We start from the raw sequence: 23,575 nt of genomic DNA on the forward strand, positions 1-23,575 counted from the left end.
AAAAAAAAAAGAAAAATTAATTACCATCTTTTCTTCTCTTTTCACTCAATCCATTGAAATTCTAGACGAAGAGCCTTTCCTGTCGTCCTCCTCGGCCACCGCAGCCAACGAGATAGAGTTTCGGCGGTTGCTAAATGCTTAAATAAGTGTTGGTAAATTAGCAGCACTCTTTTAGGTTATAACGACACTCTTTAACTGTCACTATATACCTAGCGACCCCACATATAGCAACACTTTTTAAAAGTGTCGGTAATTTTAGCTAGCAGCACTTTTTTGACATGTACCTATATTTAAAAGTGTCGCTATAGACCGTTTTTGTTGTAGTGATATAGTGTAGAGCTACTATGCTATCGGAAGCATAAAGTAGTTGGTGCTTCCGATTTTTTAGCCCTTGGATCAAAGATTCTACGGTTGGGATGATAGCGGTCCCCTTAGGATTGATTTAAGGGCTAAAAAATCGAAAGCACCAACTATTTTATACTTCCGATAGCATAGTAGCTCTACTCATATATATATATATATATATATAGAATTGAGCTCCTATGCTTTTAAAAGTACAAAGTCATTGGTACTTGTAAGTTTTCGACCTTTGGATTAAGGAATGTACGGTTAGGATGATGTGGGCCCCCTAGGATTGAGTGGGTGGTTGGTTGAATAGTATAATCTAATGGGTAAAAATGATCAAAGTCGTAGATCTAACGGTAAAAAATTTATAAGCACCAACTGCTTGGTGCTTTTACAAGCACCATAGCCGGACTCTCTCTCTCTCTATATATATATATATCATCAACGTCCAGGTTCTATGCTTAGCAAGCATTCCTTTCTAAACTGTAAAAGCCAGAGTTTTCTTCCTCACGGTAGATTGAGGGATTGTTAAGGAAACTATCTATCTCTGTGTGGTTATGTTGTTCCCAGGGATGTTGCTTCATTTTTCTAAGTCTGTCAAGCTCCTCCACTACTTCCTTCATTGAGGGCCTGTCTTCTCTTTTGACATTTAAGCAAGCTTTTGCTAGTTCGGCAGTTTCATCGATCCTTTCTATCTCTTCATCATGCTTAATCTGATCATCAAGAAGTTCGCTAAAGCGACCCTCCTTCATGGCAGATAAGAAGTTTGATGAAAGGCTCGTCTCTATTTCAGTTCCTGCAAAACGAAGTGCTTTCTTACCGGTGAGGAGCACCAGAAGAACCACACCAAAACTATAAACATCACTCTGATCAGTCAACTAGCATGTTTGTACGTATTCTGGGTCTAAATAACCGCAAGTTCCCTGAACCAATTTGACAAATTGTTTTTCATCCGTAGGAGCAAGCATAGCAGCTCCAAAATCGGAGACCTTTGCCATTAAATGATCATCCAAAAGATTGTTTGCAGACTTAACATCTCCATGAATTATCGGAGGGGGCGCCGACGAATGCAAGTATGCAAGTGCTTCTGCAGACTCGAGAGCTATTTTCAAACGAGTCTCCAAAGATATATAGATTCTACGGCTGTTGTCGTGAATCAATTGGAATAGAATATATTCATACACCAACATTGGAACTTCCACGTCTAAACAACACCCGAGGAGCTTAACTATGTTTCTATGGTTGATCTGGGAAAGAATGAGCATCTCTTTTCCAAATTCTTTCTTTTGTCTCTCATTAATAATTTTAGCTCTCTTTATTGCTACGACGCGTTTGTCTCTGAGAATTCCCTCATATACTATATCATAGGCTCCGTTGTTCTTGTGAAACTTATTCGTCGCCTGTTCAAGCTCTTCTTCTGTAAACATCTTAAATGCAAGGCCTTGCCGCTTTCCAATTTCTTCCAATAGTAGCCAGCCTCCATGTTGTCGGATGTTCTCCTCTTTAACTTTTGTAAGCTTTCGTCTTCCGCATACAATATGAGTACGTAACAAAATAATTAGAATAATGAGGAGGCTGATGCCAATGCCTCATGGATATGGATTAACAACATCAGATCAACAATATAGGAGCATAAGCAAGATAGACATTTGAACGAGTTAATTACAATATCAGTCCCTGAACATTGCACGAAACATGACATATCAAATTAAATTCCTATTTCTAAGTCTAATATTGTGTCTATATTAGAATTCAATCTATATTAGAATTCAAAAGTCACCTTTATCATGGGATATGTAATTAACTCATTCCAATATTCCTTCACATCTATATTACTATTGTATTCATGAAATATTTTCTTTATATTATCTTTATAGTCTTAGCATTTCTTTTTCTATGAACAGTGACTAACAGTTTTAGGAGCAATGACATGATAAACTACAGCAAAATCCCTTGCCTTCTAGCGAATAAACATTTGTTACGACAAAGATTTAATCATTTTAAAGATTTATGGCTTGAGAGGCATGCACATATTTTCCACTCAAAACAAAGATTATCACTTCTAGTCGTAGAAGAGAATCTTGCTTTCTATTAAGTCGTAGAAGAAATCTTGCTTTCGATTAAATCTTGGATGGCGATTGTAAAGAAGAAAGTTTGGAACATAAACTAACTTGTAAACGTCAAAGTCGTTCCCTTCATGTTTGGACAAGTCAATATTTTGCTTTACGACCGCATAACACGCTTATGCCTTGCTCTTCTGCTTTAATGGTTTATTGGTAAAATATATAAAATCTATTTGAACTATAGTCCTGCTCTTCTGCTTTAGTTGTTTATTGGTAAAATATATAAAATCTATCTGAACTATAGACTACTTTAATTCAAATATTTGACCTTTCAAAATTTTATTTGTAGTATCCAATTTTTCAATTTGTGGTTTAAGTAATTTGATGGTTCTTCGGATTCAAAATTTAAGATAATTATTTAATTTAATAAATTTATGGTTATATAAATTGCATAAAATATGCTAACTAAATCCATAAAGGTAAACAACGAGTTCAAACTTTACGGTAACTCAAATTAAATGAATTAAAAGATCAGATAGTAATTCAAAATTTTTAAAGATCAAATAGTTGGATGTAGAAAGGTGATAGTTGAGATAAATTTTATATATATTGTTTATTCAAAAAACTGTTAGGTACTAATCCGATCACGCTTCAAAGGAAAAAAAGCAAGAAAAGAAAAAGAGGCCGAAGAGCTCACCAATAACTAGCTTCACTGCTAGTGGAAGTTTGTGGCTTGGATAGCAGCTGCCATTATTATAAGAAGGGTCGCCATGTGTACCGTTTGGGGATACACACTCATAAATATCTGTTCCCCATTTTACAAAATTCCCAAGAAAAAATTAACTTACTAGTCAGTTACCAGGAAACTTAACCTGAGATTTACATATCGTGTGCAATTTTGATTTGAGTTTAACTTGTCAAATGCCAAGGAGGAACTACCAAGTTTTTTAAGAAAGAATAATTAATTAAGCCATTTTGTATAAATCTATTCCTTTTTATATGTTTGTTGCTAGTGGGCTTGTTCGTTACACAATCATTTATGGCTCAATCCGATTTTAAATTCTAAATTGGCTCATTTCAGAGTAAACCACTCATTGCCCTCTCTCACAAAAACCTTTCTGAGTTTTTCTTTCCCTTCTTCACTATCTAAATGCTCCAATTGTTCATTTAATTTCTATTTCAATAATGAACCAATTATTTTTATAGAATTGGTTATTTTATTTCGCATTCTAATTTAATCTAATTTGGGAGGAGGCGAAAGGTATGAGGCCGAATGTTTGTAATCGGCTCAAATCACAGCCACCTTTTCAGCCTATGAAAATTGATAATGAAGCGGACGGTTCCAAGCCTGTACCATGGTTAAAGTCCAAAATTGAACAGTCGGCACCAAGTGAGCCGACAAAGAAAGTTACTCGAAAGACTTTGGAGAAGAAGATCGCCTTGTAAGAGATGATCATTAAGCGAGACAGGTGGCCTCCCAAGGAGAGGGAGGTTCGACCGGAAAGTGATTCTTCGACTGAGGCAGCAAAAGAGTCAGAAGAGAAAGAACATAAGGTACAAGAAAAATCGGCCAAAGAAAGCTCGGCTGATGTCACGCCCCAGGCCCAGCGGAAGCTCGCCCGGTGCGTGCACAGACCCGCCGTGTACATCTAACAACCCTAATCCACACAAGGCGTCTACTGACACAAAAGATGAACATAGTAAAGTCCTAACAAAGCTATCAGAGCGAGTAATATAAAACCACTAATGATCTATCACAAAGAGATCCACAAGAAATACAAAAAGTATACAACTAAATCCAAAATGCTAACAAGATCTCTAGACCAAATACATAATACATCTTTCCACAAATACAAAAAGAAAGATGACATCGGGTTCTTCTAAATATCTCCGTAGGGGCTCTAACTAGTCGCTAACCCCTTGCCACGAACCCTAGCCTCTCCCGCCGCAGAAGGCTTTGAAAAAAAAAACCAACAACAAATGGAGGTGAGAACTATTAAACAATAGTTCCCAGTGGGTAAGCCGGCGAGAGTGGCGAAATACACTACTAGGTTAACTGAGGCAAGATATAGGGAAAATAATTAAGCAATAAATGAAAAGCAAGTAATTTAAACATATTCATATCATACTCATGCCTCTACTAAAGAACTAACTATCAAGTATATGATGTTCTAATCTCACGTAATCAACTATATGCCGATGTTAAATTACATGCACGTTCATTATTCCATAATGCTACCAGAATAATTATGCTTTTCATTGTTATTCTATCCATGCGTCCATACAATCGATGTAGATGTAAACATACTACCACTAGAGTGTCAATGCCACGAATGATTAACATAAGGCCCACAATATGCACTATCATACATGTCCACTAGTCCAACTAATATGCACCATCTAGTAGTAGTTTCCACATCACACTTTAGATATCATAGTTCAATTCCAATTAAGGACCTACACTAGTGTAGTCCGGCTTATACCGCCTAGTTGCTCGTGGTAGCTCCAACATTCCCACTCTAGAAATGAGTCTATCCCACGCGGGCCAATACCTACACAAGTGTAGTCAGGTTTGTGCCACCTAATTGCCCGTGATAGCTCCAACATTCCCACTCTAAAAAATGAGTCTATGCCTACGCAGGCCCAATAGGCATATGTCGTATAGGCTAACTCTAGAGTGCCGGCTTGTCGGGAGCGACCCTCACAAGTATGTGCGATGAGCACAAATGGCAAGCAAGCTTGATCATCGTCTCAAATACACGGTCGTCATGTCTCCAACATGGTATAAATTCTAACAACCACAAAGGTCTAGATCTATGTTATAGTGTAAAGGTTAAACTATTTACTAAATCGAATGTCACTTTATGACCTTAATGATCTCCATGTTCAATACATGTCCTTGTTCATGAGCACGTAAAAGCTTGTCATTAACTAATTCAATGTCACTATATGACGTTCATGTTCACTATGTCAAGTGTAAGTCACTAGTCCATAAGCACATAACTCTTTTCATTATCCTATCTAGGATAGTTTTCTAATGTTTAAGTCTCAAATAAGAGTTCACACTTACACTATCGCACTATAAGCTAGGGGAATCACTTTCTTGCCATATGCGTAGGTACTACAAGTTAATTACGTTGCCCATGATGCATGCCATGTATTTACCTTTCTACCAATGCCTCCACTATATGGAGTGATAAACTTTCATGCAAATGATTTCATATTATTAAATTTACATGCACTTTTCCCTCCTATCGTTCGCCCAAGGGCGTTCAAATCTCATATCACATGTCCAACACATGGAATGCAACTATCGATCCCTAGATCGAATGCAATATCACAATGTTATATACTAGTTGTTCAACTAGATGAGATTCATCAAACATAGTCTCATGTTGACCCTAACATATTCTTATGTCACAATGTCATATTTACCTTGTCTATCACAAGTATACCTCAACATGCAACTGAGTGCTAATTTTTCTTTATTTCACATGTCAAAGTCATGGGGCGTAGCTATCAATCTCTAAGTCAAATACATTGTCATAATGTCAAGCTCTAGTTATTCCACTAGGTTAGATACAATATGCTTAGTTTCATGTTTAGCCTTGTTATTCACTAGGTCACAATATCACATTACTTGTCTACACAAGTATATTGCTCATCATGTGAGTAATCACTTTTCTAGCCCATTCATTAGGTACCCTCTAAGGAGTGTATCATAATTCATATTCTAACATGCTTTCTAAAGTTGCATAAAAGAGAGTTCATCATGAAGTGTCACTTTATGCTCAAATCCACATGTATGCCTCTACTACATAGAGCATAAAATTTTCACTATACATAACATATATATATTATGTTCTCATAAATTTTAACATGTCATAATGAGTATGAATAAGTATCTAATTATGTCTTAAAACCAAAACAAATACATAGGGGGAGTTCACCCATTTCGATGAGGACAAACCTACCAAGAACTCCTCGGATCGCCTTCGTTTGCGCCAACGAAGGTGTCCACTAGTCTCTTATCTCCCTAAAGAAGATTCTAAGAGGGTTAGACGAAGTTAATGAACACTCCAAGAGTCTATCTTTATCCAACCCAACATAGAGTCAAAACTCACCTAAATGTTGGAAAAATCCCCTCAAATCCCAAATAGAGGCTAGAGCACTTCTATTCCAACCCAAATGAAGGTTCTACACCTATCAATAAAGCCCCAAAAGCCACAAATTAAAAACCCCCAAATAAAACCCTAGATTCTCATTTCTAGGTTTCATCTCAAAACGTCTACCCAAACAAGATATAAAGAGTAGATCTAAGATACTAACCTCTCAAAAAGTTCCAATCCAAACTTGGAATGAGCTAAGGTTGAAAATCTTTCCTTCAATGAGCTCCAATCCTCAATCCAATGCTTCTCCAAGGTAGGAAAACCAACATAGTGCAAAGAGAAGCAAAAAGATGAGAGGAAAAGAGAGATCAAAACAAACTAGAACCATGAGAAATGGGAGAAAAACCTAGAGAGAAGGCCCTCACCTGTGCTCTTCACGAATTAGGGCTCAAAAGAGCTCTCCAATGGCTGTCGGGGTGTTATATAGAGTTGTAACAATCTCAAAAACACCCCTCAACAACGCATAGTCTGCACTGCACTGCGTACCGGTGACACGGGCTGGAGTATCGGTACCAGGTAGTAGTAGCACGCGCAAACCCGAGCCTCGGGTAAGCGAGAAAACACACTGCGTACCTGTACTCTCGTGATGCAGTACCGGTACTCTGCTCTGCAGAGCCATCCCGAGAGCAGCCCAAATTCTTTATTTTAGAGATTTTGGTGCTAAGTTTTCACTCTCACTCCTCAGGGTGTGAGTCATAGGCCGGAACACAGTCAACGACCCTCCAAAAAACCTGAAAAAGCTCAGAATATAGATCAAACACTCGAACCTTGCAATTTGCTAAAGTTCAGTGTGCTACATTCACCCCTCCTAAAAAGGAGTTTCGTTTGCGAAACTGCAAATCAACCACACTACAGATCCATCCGAAAGGGTGGAAGAAGCGCTCAAACTGCGCACACATCAAATCCCAAAGATCTCGAGCATACCGAATTGCGCCAAGGCATCATCACACAAGGAAATCCACGATTCCGAAGATTCAGGACATCGCGAGCCACTCTTCCGCAATTGTTCCTCGAGCTCAAGTCCTCATAGGGAAGTTCCATCTCTAATCAGCGCTCGTTCAACAAGCTCTTCAGTTGATCCACATGAAGCCAATTGCCCCCAATAGGGCTAAATTCCAAATCTCACCTTCCTCAACCAGGTCGAGGGCAAAGTCTAGCTCTGCTTTAACTCACTCTTATAATGGGATTCCATCATATATCCTTCTAAGGAGGATTCAAACAGTGTCATCCATGGGGTGAATCTAGGGGTTACACCCGATACACAGCCCAACAAAACTCCACCGGAGTGCTCAAAATGATTACCACTTACCAAAAAGAGGCGATATAAAATCGAATTGTTGACCCAAATCCCAACGATGATCCTCCAAATCTAAGGGTCATAACTCGTCAAGAAATTGCACCACTGGTTGCAATTCTATTCCATAGTTAAGCATGGTGTAATTTTTCATGTTGCTTCTATTTGCAACATCCCACAATTCAAACCTGTTTGACCACGAAGTAGTCCAAAATCAACATCCATGGTAAAATCCCTTCCGATAACAACAGAAGCCAACGAATCATCCCAACAAGCTCACTAGAGGTGATTACTTGATCTATCATTCGGCATCGTATCACAATGCTTCCATATCACCTCTAATTCCACCACTGGGGCGGCAATCTCAATTTCACATCTATAAATGTTGTTGTGGATCGATGCTCAAAAGCTTCACAATCTCCACTAAGGTCAATTCCTTAGTTTCAATACTCATTGATACCAATCATAGGACGAATCATAACCATCCTGTCTGCGAAAAGTTTCATCACCAGTTCAACTTGAGGTTCAACTAAATCCTTCGCAAGCCTAGATTAAGGGCTCGTCTCCGATAGAATATCTCATAACACTCGTCACTTGATTCCTCAAATAGAGCCAATCAAAATTCTTATCTTCAATACCTTCCTTGGTATTGGATGCCCGAGGTGTCCGTCATCACCGAGTTCAGCTCAAGCGATAGAGAGGGATCAATTCATACTTCATTAGTAAGCTCTCTATCGACATCATCTTACATATAACTATTAACCCAAGCGTTAATCCCATAAACTCTTTTATGCAGTTCTATCCAATGAACTTAATTCTTTTGTGCATAAACCGGAAAAAGGAAAATAAGTAACTTGGTAGTTTCCCTCCTTGAGCTTTCCAAACCACTCAATCCAACGGTGAGAGTCTCGTACCTCTATCACCTTAATCTGCCTACGTAGTCATCCGTCATAGGCCCTCAAGGGGTCCCTAGACAAATCCCTTTCTGACATCCCATGCTAAGGAATGCTACGGATCCAAATCCTTCATCAGGGTACTTCACGGCCTTTGGCAACCAATTCCACAAATCCATCCAGAAGGGCTTGGAACTAACATTCAACAAGTCCTTCAACTGGTGGAGTACCATAAGTTTAGGTGACATCACAATAATTTCATGAGATCCTAGCACAACATCAAAACCCGTTTAAGGTACAATCTTAAACTCCAGCACAAGACGGTAATACTCAAATTGTAATCCAATCTATTGAGTATACCTACATCTATACCTACATCTCAAGGCTAATTGAAAAGATCAATGAGCCTCTACAACGGTCCAAATACCAAATCGTGTTTCAATTTAGATCACGATAATCGACACATAGCTGAAACAACCCAGCCAGTCTCACAAAAAGTGAGAGCGCTTTCCGTAAAGCAAAACACTAGGCATAACCGCCTCTCTGCTAGTCGAGCTCACAATTTGTGACTCGGTCGGGAGTACCACACAACTCCTCAGAAGATATCCTTCAATCCGATGATTCTCAAACATCCAAAGTTAACGGCTAATTAAGCCCCAAATCCTCTCCAATAATTACCTGATTTAGGTACGGAGATAGTCATCGCAATCAGCGAGATCAGACCCCTAAAATGCACTATTTCATGCTCAAGTTCTCAAAGCGAGTCAATTCAACTCGCACTACCAAGGGTACAAAGTACCTCACGACCAAGGGCACAAGGTGCCCCAAAACTAATCCACAACAAGTAGGGTCAATCCATTTGTTGGCACACAAAACCTCTCACTAGGCAAGACGTCAAAGTGACCATCCCGATTATCCAATCATCCTATATGCATCGAGAAAGAATCAATGCTACACAACTCGACGAACAGCCGATCTAGGGATGTAAATAATGAAATCATCTCAAACATGATTGGCGCAAAGCCTCGGCTTGAAGTAGCGCCACGCTCGACTGTCGTTCCACCACACCAACTAGAGTGGCCAACTGCTCTCTCAACTCCCGAATCTCGCCTAATCGGGGGGATGTAGGCTTTTCCGACTCGGTCGCCTCTGCTGCCATAGAGCGTGTCGTCGACATCACAAGCTGCAACAAACTTAACAAGCACAGGTTAAAACAACTCATGCTATCGTAGCCCCACTCATAATTACAAAGTACCAATCATGCGAAAGTAATGAAGTGACATCCCATGATTCCTCGATATCACGTTGTCGGCCGCCAACGTGATCTTGCAAGGATATAGATGTTATTCACTTTGATCCAACCCCAACACCTTTGGAGTTATAAATATGACCCAATCATAATACTTTCGCCCACAAATGGTCCCAAAAACCCCGTCTCTCACGTTCCTAACCCTTATCGTCCAACCGGCCTAAGGTTTGTTAGGTTCCCTAAGACTCAACCCTAGGCTCTCATACCATTATAATCTATCACGCCCCGGGCCGAGCGGAAGCCCGCCCGGCACGTGCATAGACCCGCCGTGTACATCTAACAACCCTAATGCACACAAGGCGTCTACTGACACAAGAGATGAACATAGTAAAGTCCTAACAAGGCTATCATAGCGAGTAATATAAAACCACTAATGATCTATCACAAAGAGATCAAGAAGAAATACAAAAAGTATACAACTAAATCCAAAAGTCTTACAAGATCTCTAGATCAAATACATAATACATCTTTCCACAAATACAAAAAAAAAAGATGACATCGAGTTCTTCTAAATATCTCCGTAGGGACTCTAACTAGTCGCTAACCCCTTGCCACGACCCCAGCCTCTCCCACCGCGGAAGGCTCTGAAATAAAAACCAACAACAAATAGGGGTGAGAACTATTAAACAATAGTTCCCAGTGGGTAAGCCGTCGAGAGTGGCGAAATACACCACTAGGTCAACTGAGGCATGCTATAGGAAAAATAATTAAACAATAAATGAAAAGCAAGTAATTTAAACATGTTTATATCATAGTCATGACTCTACTAAAGAACTAACTATCAATTATATGATGTTCTAATCTCATGTAATCAACTACATGCCGATGTTAAATTACATGCACGTTTATTATTCCATGATGCTACCATAATAATTATGCTTTTCATTGTTATTCTATCCATGCGTCCATACAATCGATGTAGATATAAACATACTACCACTAGAGTGTCAATGCCGTGAATGACTAACATAAGACCCATAATATGCACTATCATGCATGTCCACTAGTCCAACTAATATGCACCATCTAGTAGTAGTTTCTATGTCACACTTTAAGTATCATAGTTCAATTCCAATTAAGGACCTATACTAGTGTAGTCCGGCTTGTGCCGCCTAGTTGCCAGTGGTAGCTCCAACATTCTCACTCTAGGATTGAGTCTATCCCACGCGGGCCCAGTACCTACACAAGTGTAGTCAGGTTTGTGCCGCCTAATTGCCCGTGGTAGCTCCAACATTCCCACTCTAGGAATGAGTCTATCCCACGCGGGCCCAGTACCTACACAAGTGTAGTCAGGTTTGTGCCGCCTAATTGCCCGTGGTAGCTCCAACATTCCCACTCTAGGAATGAGTCTATCCCACGCGGGCCCAGTAGGCATATGTTGTATAGGCTAACTCCGGAGTGCCGGCTTGTGGGGAGCGACTCTCACAAATATGTGCGAATGAGTACAAATAGCAAGCAAGCATGATAATCGTCTCAAATACACGGTCGTCATGTCTCCAACATGGTATAAGTTCTAGCAACCCCAAAGGTCTAGATCTATGTCATAGTGTAAAGGTTAAACTATTTACTAAATCGAATGCCACTTTATGACATTAATGATCTCTATGGTCAACACATGTCCTTGTTCATGAGCACTTAAAAGCTTGTCATTAACTAATTCAATGATACTATATGACGTTCATGTTCACTATGTCAAGTGTAAGTCAATAATCCATAAGCACATAACTCTGTTCATTATCCCATCTAGGATAGTTTTCTAATGTTCAAGTCTCAAATGAGAGTTTACACTTACACTATCCCACTATAAGCTAGGGGAATCACTTTCTTGCCATATGCGTAGGTACTACAAGTTAATTACGATGCCCATGATGCATGCCATGCATTTACCTTTCTACCAATGCCTCCACTACATGGAGTGATAAACTTTCATGCAAATAATTTCATATTATTAAATTTACATGCACTTTTCCTTCCTATCGTTCGCCCAAGGGCGTTCAAATCTCATATCACATGTCCAACACATGGAATGCAACTATCGATCCCTAGATCGAATGCAATATCATGTTATATACTAGTTGTTCAAGAGATTCATCAAACATAGTCTCATGTTGACCCTAACATATTCTTATGTTACAATGTCATATTTACCTTGTCTACCACAAGTATACCTCAACATGCAACTGAGTGCTAATTTTTCTTTATTTCACATGTCAAAGTCATGGGGCGTAGCTATCAATCTCTAAGTCAAATACATTGTCATAATGTCAAGCCCTAGTTATTCCACTGGGTTAGATACAACATGCTTAGTTTCATGTTTAGCCTTATTATTCACTAGGTCACAAATGTCACATTATTTGTCTACACAAGTATATTGCTCATCATGTGAGATAATCACTTTTCTAGCCCATTCACTAGGTACTCTCCAAGGAGTGTATCATCATTCATATTCTAACATACTTTCTAAGGTTGTATAAAAGAGAGTTCATCATGAAGTGTCACTTTATGCTTAAATCCACATGTATGCCTCTACTACATAGAGTATGAAATTTTCACTATACATAACATGTATATATTATGTGCTCATAAATTCTAACATGTCATAATGAGTATGAAAAAGTATCTAATTATATCTTAAAACCAAAAGAAAGACATAGGAGGAGTTCACCCATTTCGGTGGGGACAAACCAACCAAGAACTCCGCGGATTCCCTTCGTTGCGCCAACGAAGGAGTCCACTAGTCTCTTAGCTCCCTAAAGAAGATTCTAAAAGGGTTAGACGAAGTTAACGAACACTCCAAGAGTCTATCTTTATCCAACCCAATATAGAGTCAAAACTCACCTAAATGTTGGAAAAACCCCTCAAATTCCAAATGGAGGCTAGAGCACTTTTATTCCAACCCAAATGAAGGTTCTATACCTATCAATCAAGCCCCAAAAGCCACAAATCAAAAACCCCCAAATAAAACTCTAAATTCTCATTTCTAGGTTTCATCTCAAAACATCTACCCAAACAAGATATAAAGAGTAGATCTAAGGTACTAACCTCTCAAGAAGCTCCAATCCAAGCTTGGAATGAGCTACGGTTGAAGATCTTTCCTTCAATGAGCTCCAATCCTCAATCCAATGCTTTTCTAAGGTGGGAAAACCAACATAGTGCAAAAAGAAGCAAAATGATGAGAGGAAAAGAGAGATCAAAACAAGCTAGATCCATGAGAAATAGGAGAAAACCAAGGGAGAATGCCCTCACCTGTGCTCTCCACGAATTAGGGCTCAAAAGAGCTCTCCAATGGCTATGGGGGTGTTATATAGAGTTGTAACAATCTCAAAAACACCCATCAACAACGCACAGTCTGCACTGCACTGCGTACTGGTGACACGAGCTGGAGTACCGGTACCAGGCAGCAGCACGCGCAAACCTGAGCCTCGGGTAAACGAGAAAACACACAGCGTACCAGTACTCTCGCGATGCAGTACCGGTACCAGCTCTAGTACCGGTACTCTGCCGATACAGTAGTGATACTCTGCTCTGCAGAGCCAACCCGAGAGTAGCCCAAATTCATCATTTTAGAGAGTTTGCTGCTAAGTTTTCACCCTCGCTCCTGGGGATGCGAGTCATAGGTCGGAACACAGTCAACGACCTCCATAAAACCTGGAAAAGCTCGGAACACAGAACAAACACTCGAACCTTGCGATTTGGTAAAGTTCTGTCACGCCCCCGCCCCGAAACCCCTACCAATTTGGCACGGTTCGGGCGTGGCGAATGGACGCCGAACGGACAGCGCCTCTCCTGTCCGCCCAAGGCTCAACAACAGATCGAGTACAAGAATTTACCCAGAAAAATTAAATTCATACATACACGATCAACGGGACACAAATAGTGCCAACAACGAAGAGCAAGTAATCCACAAGATACACAAGTGAAATAAAGAGAGTTTTTTTACTAACTATTACATTAATTGCATCCAATTACATCACATTCTTTTACATTTACATTTTTCCCAAAATGAACACATGCCTACTAGTGTCATCAAAATACATAGCTCTCCAAATCCTTACCTACATGAATCTCTCTCAAATACATAGGTGTGCTAATGCAAAAGGAAAGCTACTACTCTACCAATAATCCTCACTGGTCGGGCGCGATGCCATTGCCGCGGTCCTCGCCTGGCAAACCTATACCTAGCCCTGGAAATAGAGTGGGGTGAGAACTATCTTCCATAGTTTTCAGTGGGTTCGGCCGCCGACTCCGCCGATCTCCCCACTAGGTCTAAGTGGGCAAAAGTAATAATGAAACAGATAGATATATATATCAAAGCTGTAAAGACATAATAGGAAAACTATGCTACTATGCCCATAATCATGTGAAATGAATGCATGCGTCATTTAGTAAAAGTTTACTATCATGCTAACAAGTTCGATTCATATTCGATAAGCAATGTTCGATGAGAATATTCACTTTTCATTTACCCAATCTGTGGCGAAACCCTTGAGTTTGCCTACGCCTCACATATCCATCCCATTGGGTAAGGAGGCTCCATGTGCCCCTGAACCCGGGACTGTCTGCGGACATCAACTCTGTCCTAATCGCCCGACACTCCGGAGTACTCGACGACCAATCCTCTTCATGTGAGGATATGGATGGCTTTACCATCCCAAATAACAGACCGTGAGCTTGATCTATCCTCTCCACGTGAGGATACCCTACGAACTAGGGCCAACATTCTCTCGGAACTCACCTATTCCGACATTCATGCATAATTACTTAGCTATACTAAGTTCATTGTTCACGAGTCGTTTACTAGGGAATCCACCTATCCCTAAGTTCATGAACCTCTAGTGTCAAATACACTACATTAATGCCACTCTCTATGTCACTGAATAACCACCGAGTTCATCTCTTTCTTTTGGCACTATAAGATCCATGTTCCGACCCAATCCTTAGTTCTACATGCTAGGGTTTAGTAGCTTACCTCTTGAGCTACACCAAAGAAATGAAGAGGGAGAAAGGAAGGTGCTGGAGATGATCCTCTCCAAGCTCTCCTCCTTCTTCTTCTTCTCTTTTCCTTCTTCTCCTTTTTCTCTTTTCCTTCTTCTCCTTCTTCTCTTCTTCTTCTTCTCCTTCTTCTTTTCTAGAGAGGGAGAGGGAGAGAGAAATATGAGGGTGAGGGTGGAAATGAGAGAGGGAGAGAGAGCCCTTTGCTCTCTATACTCTTTAACTAAGGCATAATTGCAGCCAAGCCCCTCAACTCTGCTTCCCTCAACCCAGTCTGCCTGGGCAGTTTTCGCGTGGAGGGACCGGTCCTCCCGATGAGGGACCGGTCCCTGAGAGCCTTCTACCTGGTTGCGCTTACGGGAACCGGTCCCTCTGGCCAGAGGACCGGTTGCATCGGCTGTCCGCCGCAACCTCAGCTACGGGGACCGGTCCTTTCCTGCCAGGGACCGGTCCCCGAGAGCAACTCAGCACAGACCCCTTCTCTGCCAGCATTCTTGCTTACGGGAACCGGTCCCTACCGCCAGCGACCGGTCCCCGAGAGCAGAACCTGCCAAATGCATATTTTTGCATCTTTGCTCTCGCGGACTCGACTCCAAAGCACTTTTTGTGTTTTCGACATCTTTAGCTTTTCCGAAGCCAACCCCTACGACAAGTAGTGGATCTTGGACGAAGTCCAACTCTCGGATTTTCGAGAATTTACTTCCTTACATCCTCCCCTCCTTAAAAGGAGTTTCGTCCTCGAAACTGATTCAACTTAATTTAAACTCAGTTTCTATACCTTATTCCTCAAATAGATGAGGGTGGTACTTTCTCATTAGATCCTCGAGTTCCAAGGTGGCTTCACGATCATCATGATTGCTCCACTGGATCTTCACGTAGGGAATCTCGCAATTTCTCAATTTTCGCACTTCTCGGGCGATAACCATCACCGGAAACTCCTTGTAGCTCAAGTCTTCTTGGAGTTCCGGCGGCTCGTATAGTATCGCGTGCTTGGGGTCATGAATGTACTTGCGAAGGTTGGAGACATGGAACACATTGTGTACATCCGAGAGCTTCGGCGGCAAGGCAAGTCGATAGGCCACCGTGCCAAATCGCTCCAATATTTCATAGGGTCCAATGTACCGGAGACTTAACTTTTCCTGCACTCCAAACCGCTTCACACACCGCATTGGCGAAACTTTTAAGAATACGCGGTCGCCCACCACGAACTCTATATCTCGACGGCGCCTATCTGCATAGCTTTTCTGCCTTGATTGCGCCGTGAGCAATCGCTTGCGAGCAAGGCGGACTTTCTCCTCCACTTCTCGCAGAACATCAGGGCCGAACACTGCACGCTCACCCACATCGCTCTAGTGTATAGGAGACCGACACTTCCGCCCATAGAGGGCCTCAAACGGTGCCATCTCTATACTTGCATGATAACTGTTGTTGTAGGCGAACTCGGCCATCGGCAAATGATCACACCAACTCCCTTTATAGTCGATGACACACGCTCGCAACATATCCTTCAGAGTTTGAATGGTCCTCTCTATTTGCCCATCTGTCTGAGGATGAAATGCTGTGCTGAAGTCGAGCCGTGTGCCAAGCGCTTCCTGCAGGCTCTTCCAGAAGTGTGTAGTAAACCGAGGGTCGCGATCCGACACGATCGATTTCGGCACCCCGTGTAACCTCACTATCTCGTCAAGGTACACCTGCGCCAACTTGTCGCCTGCCCACGTGGTGTGGATCGGCAAAAAGTGAGCCGACTTCGTCAATCGGTCCACAATTACCCAAATTGCATCGTGGCCGCCGGTTGAGCGAGGCAAGCCGACCACGAAATCTATCGATATATCTTCCCATTTCCAAACGGGGATCGGTAGGCTTTGAAGCTTACCCGCTGGAAACCGACGCTCCGCCTTCAGTTGTTGGCATACTGAACATTTCACCACGAAGCGTCCAACATCACTTTTCATTCCAGGCCACCAATAATGCATTTTCAATCCTTGATACATCTTGGTGCCGCTCGGGTGATCACAATAAGGCGACCAATGTGCCTCTTGCAAGATTAGCTCTCGGATCTCCTCATTGTTCGGCACACACTATCGATTTCGGAATCGATGTGCACTATCGGCGTCTACCATGAAATCGCCGCTACGACCTTTCTCGATGTCGCGCCGCACCTTTTGGAGTTCTGGGTCCGCGGATTGCAGATCTTTGATCCTCTCCAACAAGATCGGTTGGACAACGAGTGCCGTCAATTGAGCCGGAATCTCGGGAGCAACCACCTCAATGTTCATTCGCTCCATGTCCAGCCATAGGGGTGTTTGATTTGTAACCCACATAGCGAGGTTCTCCGCGGACTTTCTGCTCAGTGCATCCGCGACCACATTCGCTTTCCCCGGGTGGTAAAGAATATCCACATCGTAATCCTTTAGTAGTTCTAACCACCGCCACTGTCGCATGTTGAGCTCTTTTTGTGTGAACAGATATTTTAGGCTTTTGTGGTCGGTATAGATCTCACAATGGGCACCGTATAGGTAGTGCCTCCATAGCTTCAAGGCGAAGATTACCACCGCTAGCTCCAAGTCGTGAATGGGGTAGTTCTTTTCATAGCTCTTCAGCTGACGGGACGCATAAGCGATTACCTTCCCGCTTTGCATCAGTACACACCCCAAACCCATATAAGATGCATCGCTATAGCTTCACCTTGCACTGGTGAAGCGAGTACCGGAATCGAAGTCAATCTTTCCTTCAACTCTTTGAAACTCCGATCGCACTCCTCGCTCCAAACAAACTTGGTGCCTTTCTGAGTCAGACGGGTAAGTGGAATTACTATCTTTGAAAAGCCTTCCACGAACCGTCTATAGTAGCCTGCTAAACCCACGAAGCTTCTAACTTCTGTGACGTTCGTTAGGCGCGGCCAATCCTTGACTGCCTCAACTTTCCTCGGGTCTACGAAAACTCCACCCGCAGAAATCACATGCCTTAGAAATGCGACCTCTAGGAGCCAGAAGTCACACTTCTTTAACTTAGCATATGGCTTCTCCTCCCGAAAGACTTGAAGCACTAATCTTAAATGCTCGGCATGTTCCTTGTCGTTGCGAGAATAGACCAATATGTCGTCTATGAAGACCACGACAAATCGGTCCAGGAACTCTCTGAAGACACGGTTCATCAAGTCCATGAACGCCGCTGGAGCATTCGTGAGTCCAAATGGCATGACCGTGAATTCATAGTGCCCGTACCGCGTACGGAACGCAGTTTTCTGCACATCCTCCTGCTTGATCTTCAACTGGTGATAACCGGATTGCAAGTCTATCTTCGAGTACACTCACGACCCTTGCAACTGGTCGAACAAATCATCGATTCGGGGTAGTGGGTACTTGTTCTTGATCGTGACTCTGTTCAACTCTCGATAATCCACGCAAAGTCGAAACAATCCGTCCTTCTTCTGCACAAATAACACCGGTGCTCGCCACGATGATACACTTGGCCGAATAAACTGTTTGTCGAGAAGATCTTGCAACTGACTCTTCAATTCTTTCAGTTCCGCCAGCGCCATTCGGTACGGAGCCTTCGAGATCGATGCGGTACCGGGAATCAAGTCTATGATGAACTCGATCTCCCGATCCGGTGGTATCCCCGGTAACTCCGCAGGAAACACATCCGGGAACTCCCGCACCACCGATAACTTCTCTAATGTTGGAGCTACTCGATCCACTTCCACAACAGTTGCCAAGAACGTTACGCAACCGCTGTTGACCAACTTTCTTTCTCTCGTCGCCGACACCGTCGCGGCGAAGCACGAGCTCTGACAAGCCCGATAAGTGAACTCCATTTGTCCTGGCTCACGTAACGTAATCACTCTGCTCTCGCAATCGATCGTTGCGTGATACTTCGAGAGCCAGTCTATGCCCAATATGACATCGAACTCTTTAAGGTTCTTAAGCTCTAGCATCCTAATGGGCATTATCCAGTCGCCTTCTTGCATTGGACACGATGAGCATTCCGTGTAGGTATTTAATGTCAACCCAGGGCCCTCAACTCGCCACTTGTCACTCGCCTCTATGAGTATGTCATGCATGCGTGCGAATGATCTACTGATGAATGAATGCATGGCATCAGTATCAAACATAGCCCTAGAGCGAATTTCGTTAATCAGAACCATACCTGCCACAAGGCGATGCTCCTCCACCTCTGCAGGCTCCTCGGCTTGAACCTGAGTGGCAAATACACATCCGCTCGGGGCCAATCGCGCCATCTCGGGCTGGCGCGGCATCATCGCACGTCCCGCCGACACGGCCGTTGGTGGAACTCCTCCATAGTGGGCCGTAATCCCGTATGAAGTGCCCCGGTTGCCCGCACTTATAGCACTTGCCTTGGCGCTGCTCACAACGCGACACCAGGTGGTCTCCACCACATATGACGCACCGTCGCGCTCCACTGCCCTTTGGCTGAGTCCGCGGATACTTCGAGGGCTTCTTAGAACGTGCTTGTCCTCCCGAACCGCCGCCTTGACGCTTCTTGCCTTTGTCCTTGGACTCGGCCAACATCTCACACTTCTCCCGAACATAGGCGTCACCGTGCTCCGCCCAGAGTGCTCGGTCGAAGACCTCCGCAAAGGTCGTAAGCTTAAGTATCTGCATGGCCTTGTAGATCCCCGGCCGAAGTCCTCATAAGAACCAGTCGGCCCGATCCCGGTCATCTCGCACTACATCCGGGACACAGTCAATGATGTGGGAGAACTCCTGCTCATACTCCGCCACTGAGCGGTCCCCTTGCTCTAACTTGCGGAACTTCTCCTAGAGTTTCCGCTTCAACGTTACGGGGAAGTAATTGGTGAACATCGCCCTCTTGAACTGCTCCCACAGCATCGGCGGAAGGTCGGGAAGTCGATCTCGTTTGACGCACTTCCACCAAACCTTCGCCGCCTTCTCCAAGCAGTGGGTGGCAAGATACACCCTATCTCTCTCCAAAGTACTCAGATCTTCTAAGAGAGTCTCCATCGAGTCAACCCATGACTCGACCATCGCCAGCTCTACCTTCTCGCTATCGAAGATGGGCGGATGGAACTTGTTAAACTTCACAAGAGCCGCCAACGCACGGTCCCCCTCCACGTCTTCAACCGTCGCATCGGGAGTCGCCGAACCCGACGCCGCTGGAGGTACACTTGCCGGCGGAGGACGCGTCGCCACCGGAACCGCCGCCATACCCTCACTCTCTGCCGCTTCGGGTACACGAGTCGAGGGTGCGGGCGGGCCACCGCCTTCAGTCACCGTCGCGGCCGCTGCCGCAACCTGCCGCTCCAAAAGCTCCTGGAGATGCTCAAATCGGCTCTCCTGGCGCTGCACCATATTGGTCAATGCAGTCACTTGCGCCCTCAACAGATCCATCTCGCTTGATCCAGCCTGCTCAGGCACCTCAGAAGACGGTGCCGGGGCGGATCTATGTGTGTAGCGTCTTGGAGACATTAATCCCTGAAACGCAAATACTTGGTCAGTCATCTTAACCAATTACCTCGTCGTGACTACGACTCAAACTGATCCAACAGCAAAATCAGGCGGAAGCACACAAGTGCACTCATTCTAGACCCTTAGCATCATATCGTCGGCCACCGACACAACCACCTCGAGCCAAGAACTAATACCACTCGAATCCATCTCTAGCATCTACTAGAGATATATCACCAACTTCGACCCAATCGAATTAACTCCCGCCACCGTTATAGATTCACGTTCCACTCACGCACCTATATCCTTAGGGCTTACCAACCTAGGGTCTCCTAGGTCATCCTAGACTTTCTCTCTTTACTTGCTCTTATTGCTCTGATACCACAGACTGTCACACCCCCACCCCGAAACCCCTACCAATTTGGCACGGTTCAGGCGCGATGAACGGACGCCGAACGGACAGCGTCTCCCCTGTCTGCCCAAGGCTCAACAACAGATCAAGTACAAGAATTTACCCAGAAAAATTAAATTCATACATACACGATCAACGGGGCACAAATAGTGCCAACAACGAAGAGCAAGTAATCCATAAGATACACAAGTGAAATAAAGAGAGTTTTTTTATTAACTATTACATTAATTGCATCCAATTACATCACATTCTTTTACATTTACATTTTCCCCAAAATAAACACATGCCTACTAGTGTCATCAAAATACATAGCTCTCCAAATCCTCACCTACATGAATCTCTCTCAAATATATAGGTGTGTTAATGCAAAAGGAAAGCTACGACTCTACCAATAATCCTCACTGGTCGGGCGCGATGCCCTTGCTGCGGTCCTCGCCCTGCAAACTTGTACCTAGCCCTGGAAATAGAGTGGGGTGAGAACTATCTTCCATAGCTTCCAGTGGGCTCGGCCGCTGACTCCGCCGATTTTTCCACTAGGTACAAGTGGGCAAAAGTAACAACGAAACAGATAGATATATATATATCAAAGCTGTAAAGATATATTAGAAAAACTATGCTACTATGCCCATAATCATGTGAAATGAATGCATGCATCATTTAGTAAAAGTTTACTATCATGCTAACAAGTTCGATCCATGTTCGATAAGCAATGTTTGATGACAATATTGACTTTTCATTTACCCAATCTGTGGCGAAACCCTTGGGTTTGCCTACGCCTCACATATCCATCCCATTAGAGAAGGAGGCTCCATGTGCCCCAAACCCGGGACTGTCTGCGGACATCAGCTCTGTCCTAATCGCCCGACACTCCGGAGTACTCGACGACCAATCCTCTCCATGTGAGGATATGGATGGCTTTACCATCCCAAATAACAGACCGTGAGCTTGATCTATCCTCTCCACGTGAGGATACCCTACGAACTAGGGCCAACATTCTCTCGGAACTCACCTATTCCGACATTCATGCATAATTACTTAGCTATACTAAGTTCATTGTTCACGAGTCGTTTACTAGGGAATCCACCTATCCCTAAGTTCATGAACCTCTAGTGTCAAATACACTACATTAATGCCACTCTCTATGTCACTGAATAACCACCGAGTTCATCTCTTTCTTTTGGCACTATAAGATCCATGTTTCGACCCAATCCTTACCTATCCATGTCACCAAGTATTCCATGCACACTAGATTAACATTTAGAAGCATAAAGAAAAGGTACTACAATGCAATCCTACAATGCAACAAGCAAGAGATGAAATTCATATATTTCTAAGACATAGAAAAGAGCTCGGTTGCTTCGGGATGACACCTCCCACCTTTTGAGGGTACAATGGTTCTAGAAACACTTCCCAACGAACGTTACGACGATGTCTCGGTCTCTTTGGTCCAAAACGGTGCTCAATCAGCTTTATTTCGCCAATAGCTTTTCATCCGCTCGACGAATTGAAAATCCGACTTTGCCCCCGCGTTTAGACACCTATCAATTAGGTTTACAAGCTATCAAATGAGATCAATCTCATCATTTATCAAAGACTCCAATTTGGAGCCCTAGGTTTGCACCTATAGCAAACCACTCCATCCAAACGCTAGATTCTAGTATTGATCTATTTAGAAGCATGCTAGAGGTCCATTTGACCCATTTCCAAAGCCAAAAACCCAAAATCCTTAGTTCTACATGCTAGGGTTTAGTAGCTTACCTCTTGAGCTACACCAAAGGAATGAAGAGGGAGAAAGGAAGGTGGTGGAGATGATCCTCTCCAAGCTCTCCTCCTTCTTCTTCTTCTCTTTTCCTTCTTCTCCTTCTCCTTTTCTTCTTCTTCTCCTTTTTCTTTTCTAAAGAGGGAGAGGGAGAGAGAAATATGAGGGTGAGGGTGGAAATGAGAGAGGGAGAGAGAGAGCCCTTTGCTCTCTATACTCTCTAACTAAGGCATAATTGCAGCCAACCCCCTCAACTCTGCTTCCCTCAACCCAGTCTGCCTGGGCAGTTTTCGTGCGGAGGGACCGGTCCTCCCGATAAGGGACCGGTCCGGGAGAGCCTTCTACCTGGTTGCGCTTACGGTAACCGGTCCCTCTGGCCAGCGGACCGGTTGCATCGGCTGTCCGCCGCAACCTCAGCTACAGGGACCGGTCCCCGAGAGCAACTCAGCGCAGACCCCTTCTCTGCCAGCATTCTTGCTTACAGGAACCGGTCCCCACCGCCAGGGACCGGTCCCTAAGAGTAGAACCTGCCAAATGCATATTTTTGCATCTTTGCTCTCGCGGACTCGACTCCAAAGCACTTTTTGTGTTTTCGACATCTGCAGCTTTTCCGAAGCCAACCCCTACGATAAGTAGTCGATCTTGGACGAAGTCCAACTCTCGGATTTTCGAGAATTCAATTCCTTACAAGTTCAGTGTGCTACAGCTGATGTAAGTATGGTGTATGCTCTGTCGCGTTCATTTAAGGCAAAATTTATAGAGTTGGAGGAGCCGATTTACGATAGAGAGGAGCTTACGTGGTGCAACTTCAACTTGAAGATGCAAAGGCGGCCAATACGGTGGTGTTCAAAAAACCATCGGCCTTGCAGACAAGATTTGTTAGGCCCTTGTTCGTAAGGGCTTTGATAGA

At 43.5% G+C, this 23,575-nt stretch overlaps 1 pseudogene; it reads right to left on the reverse strand.

Moving 5' to 3' along the window:
* Positions 1-806: 806 nt before the first annotated feature.
* On the reverse strand, positions 807-9,467 carry LOC109706043 (annotated as a pseudogene).
* Positions 9,468-23,575: the final 14,108 nt, after the last annotated feature.

The sequence above is a fragment of the Ananas comosus genome, unplaced genomic scaffold, assembly GCF_001540865.1.
Source record: "Ananas comosus cultivar F153 unplaced genomic scaffold, ASM154086v1, whole genome shotgun sequence".
In the NCBI taxonomy this organism is placed as follows: Eukaryota; Viridiplantae; Streptophyta; class Magnoliopsida; order Poales; family Bromeliaceae; genus Ananas; species Ananas comosus.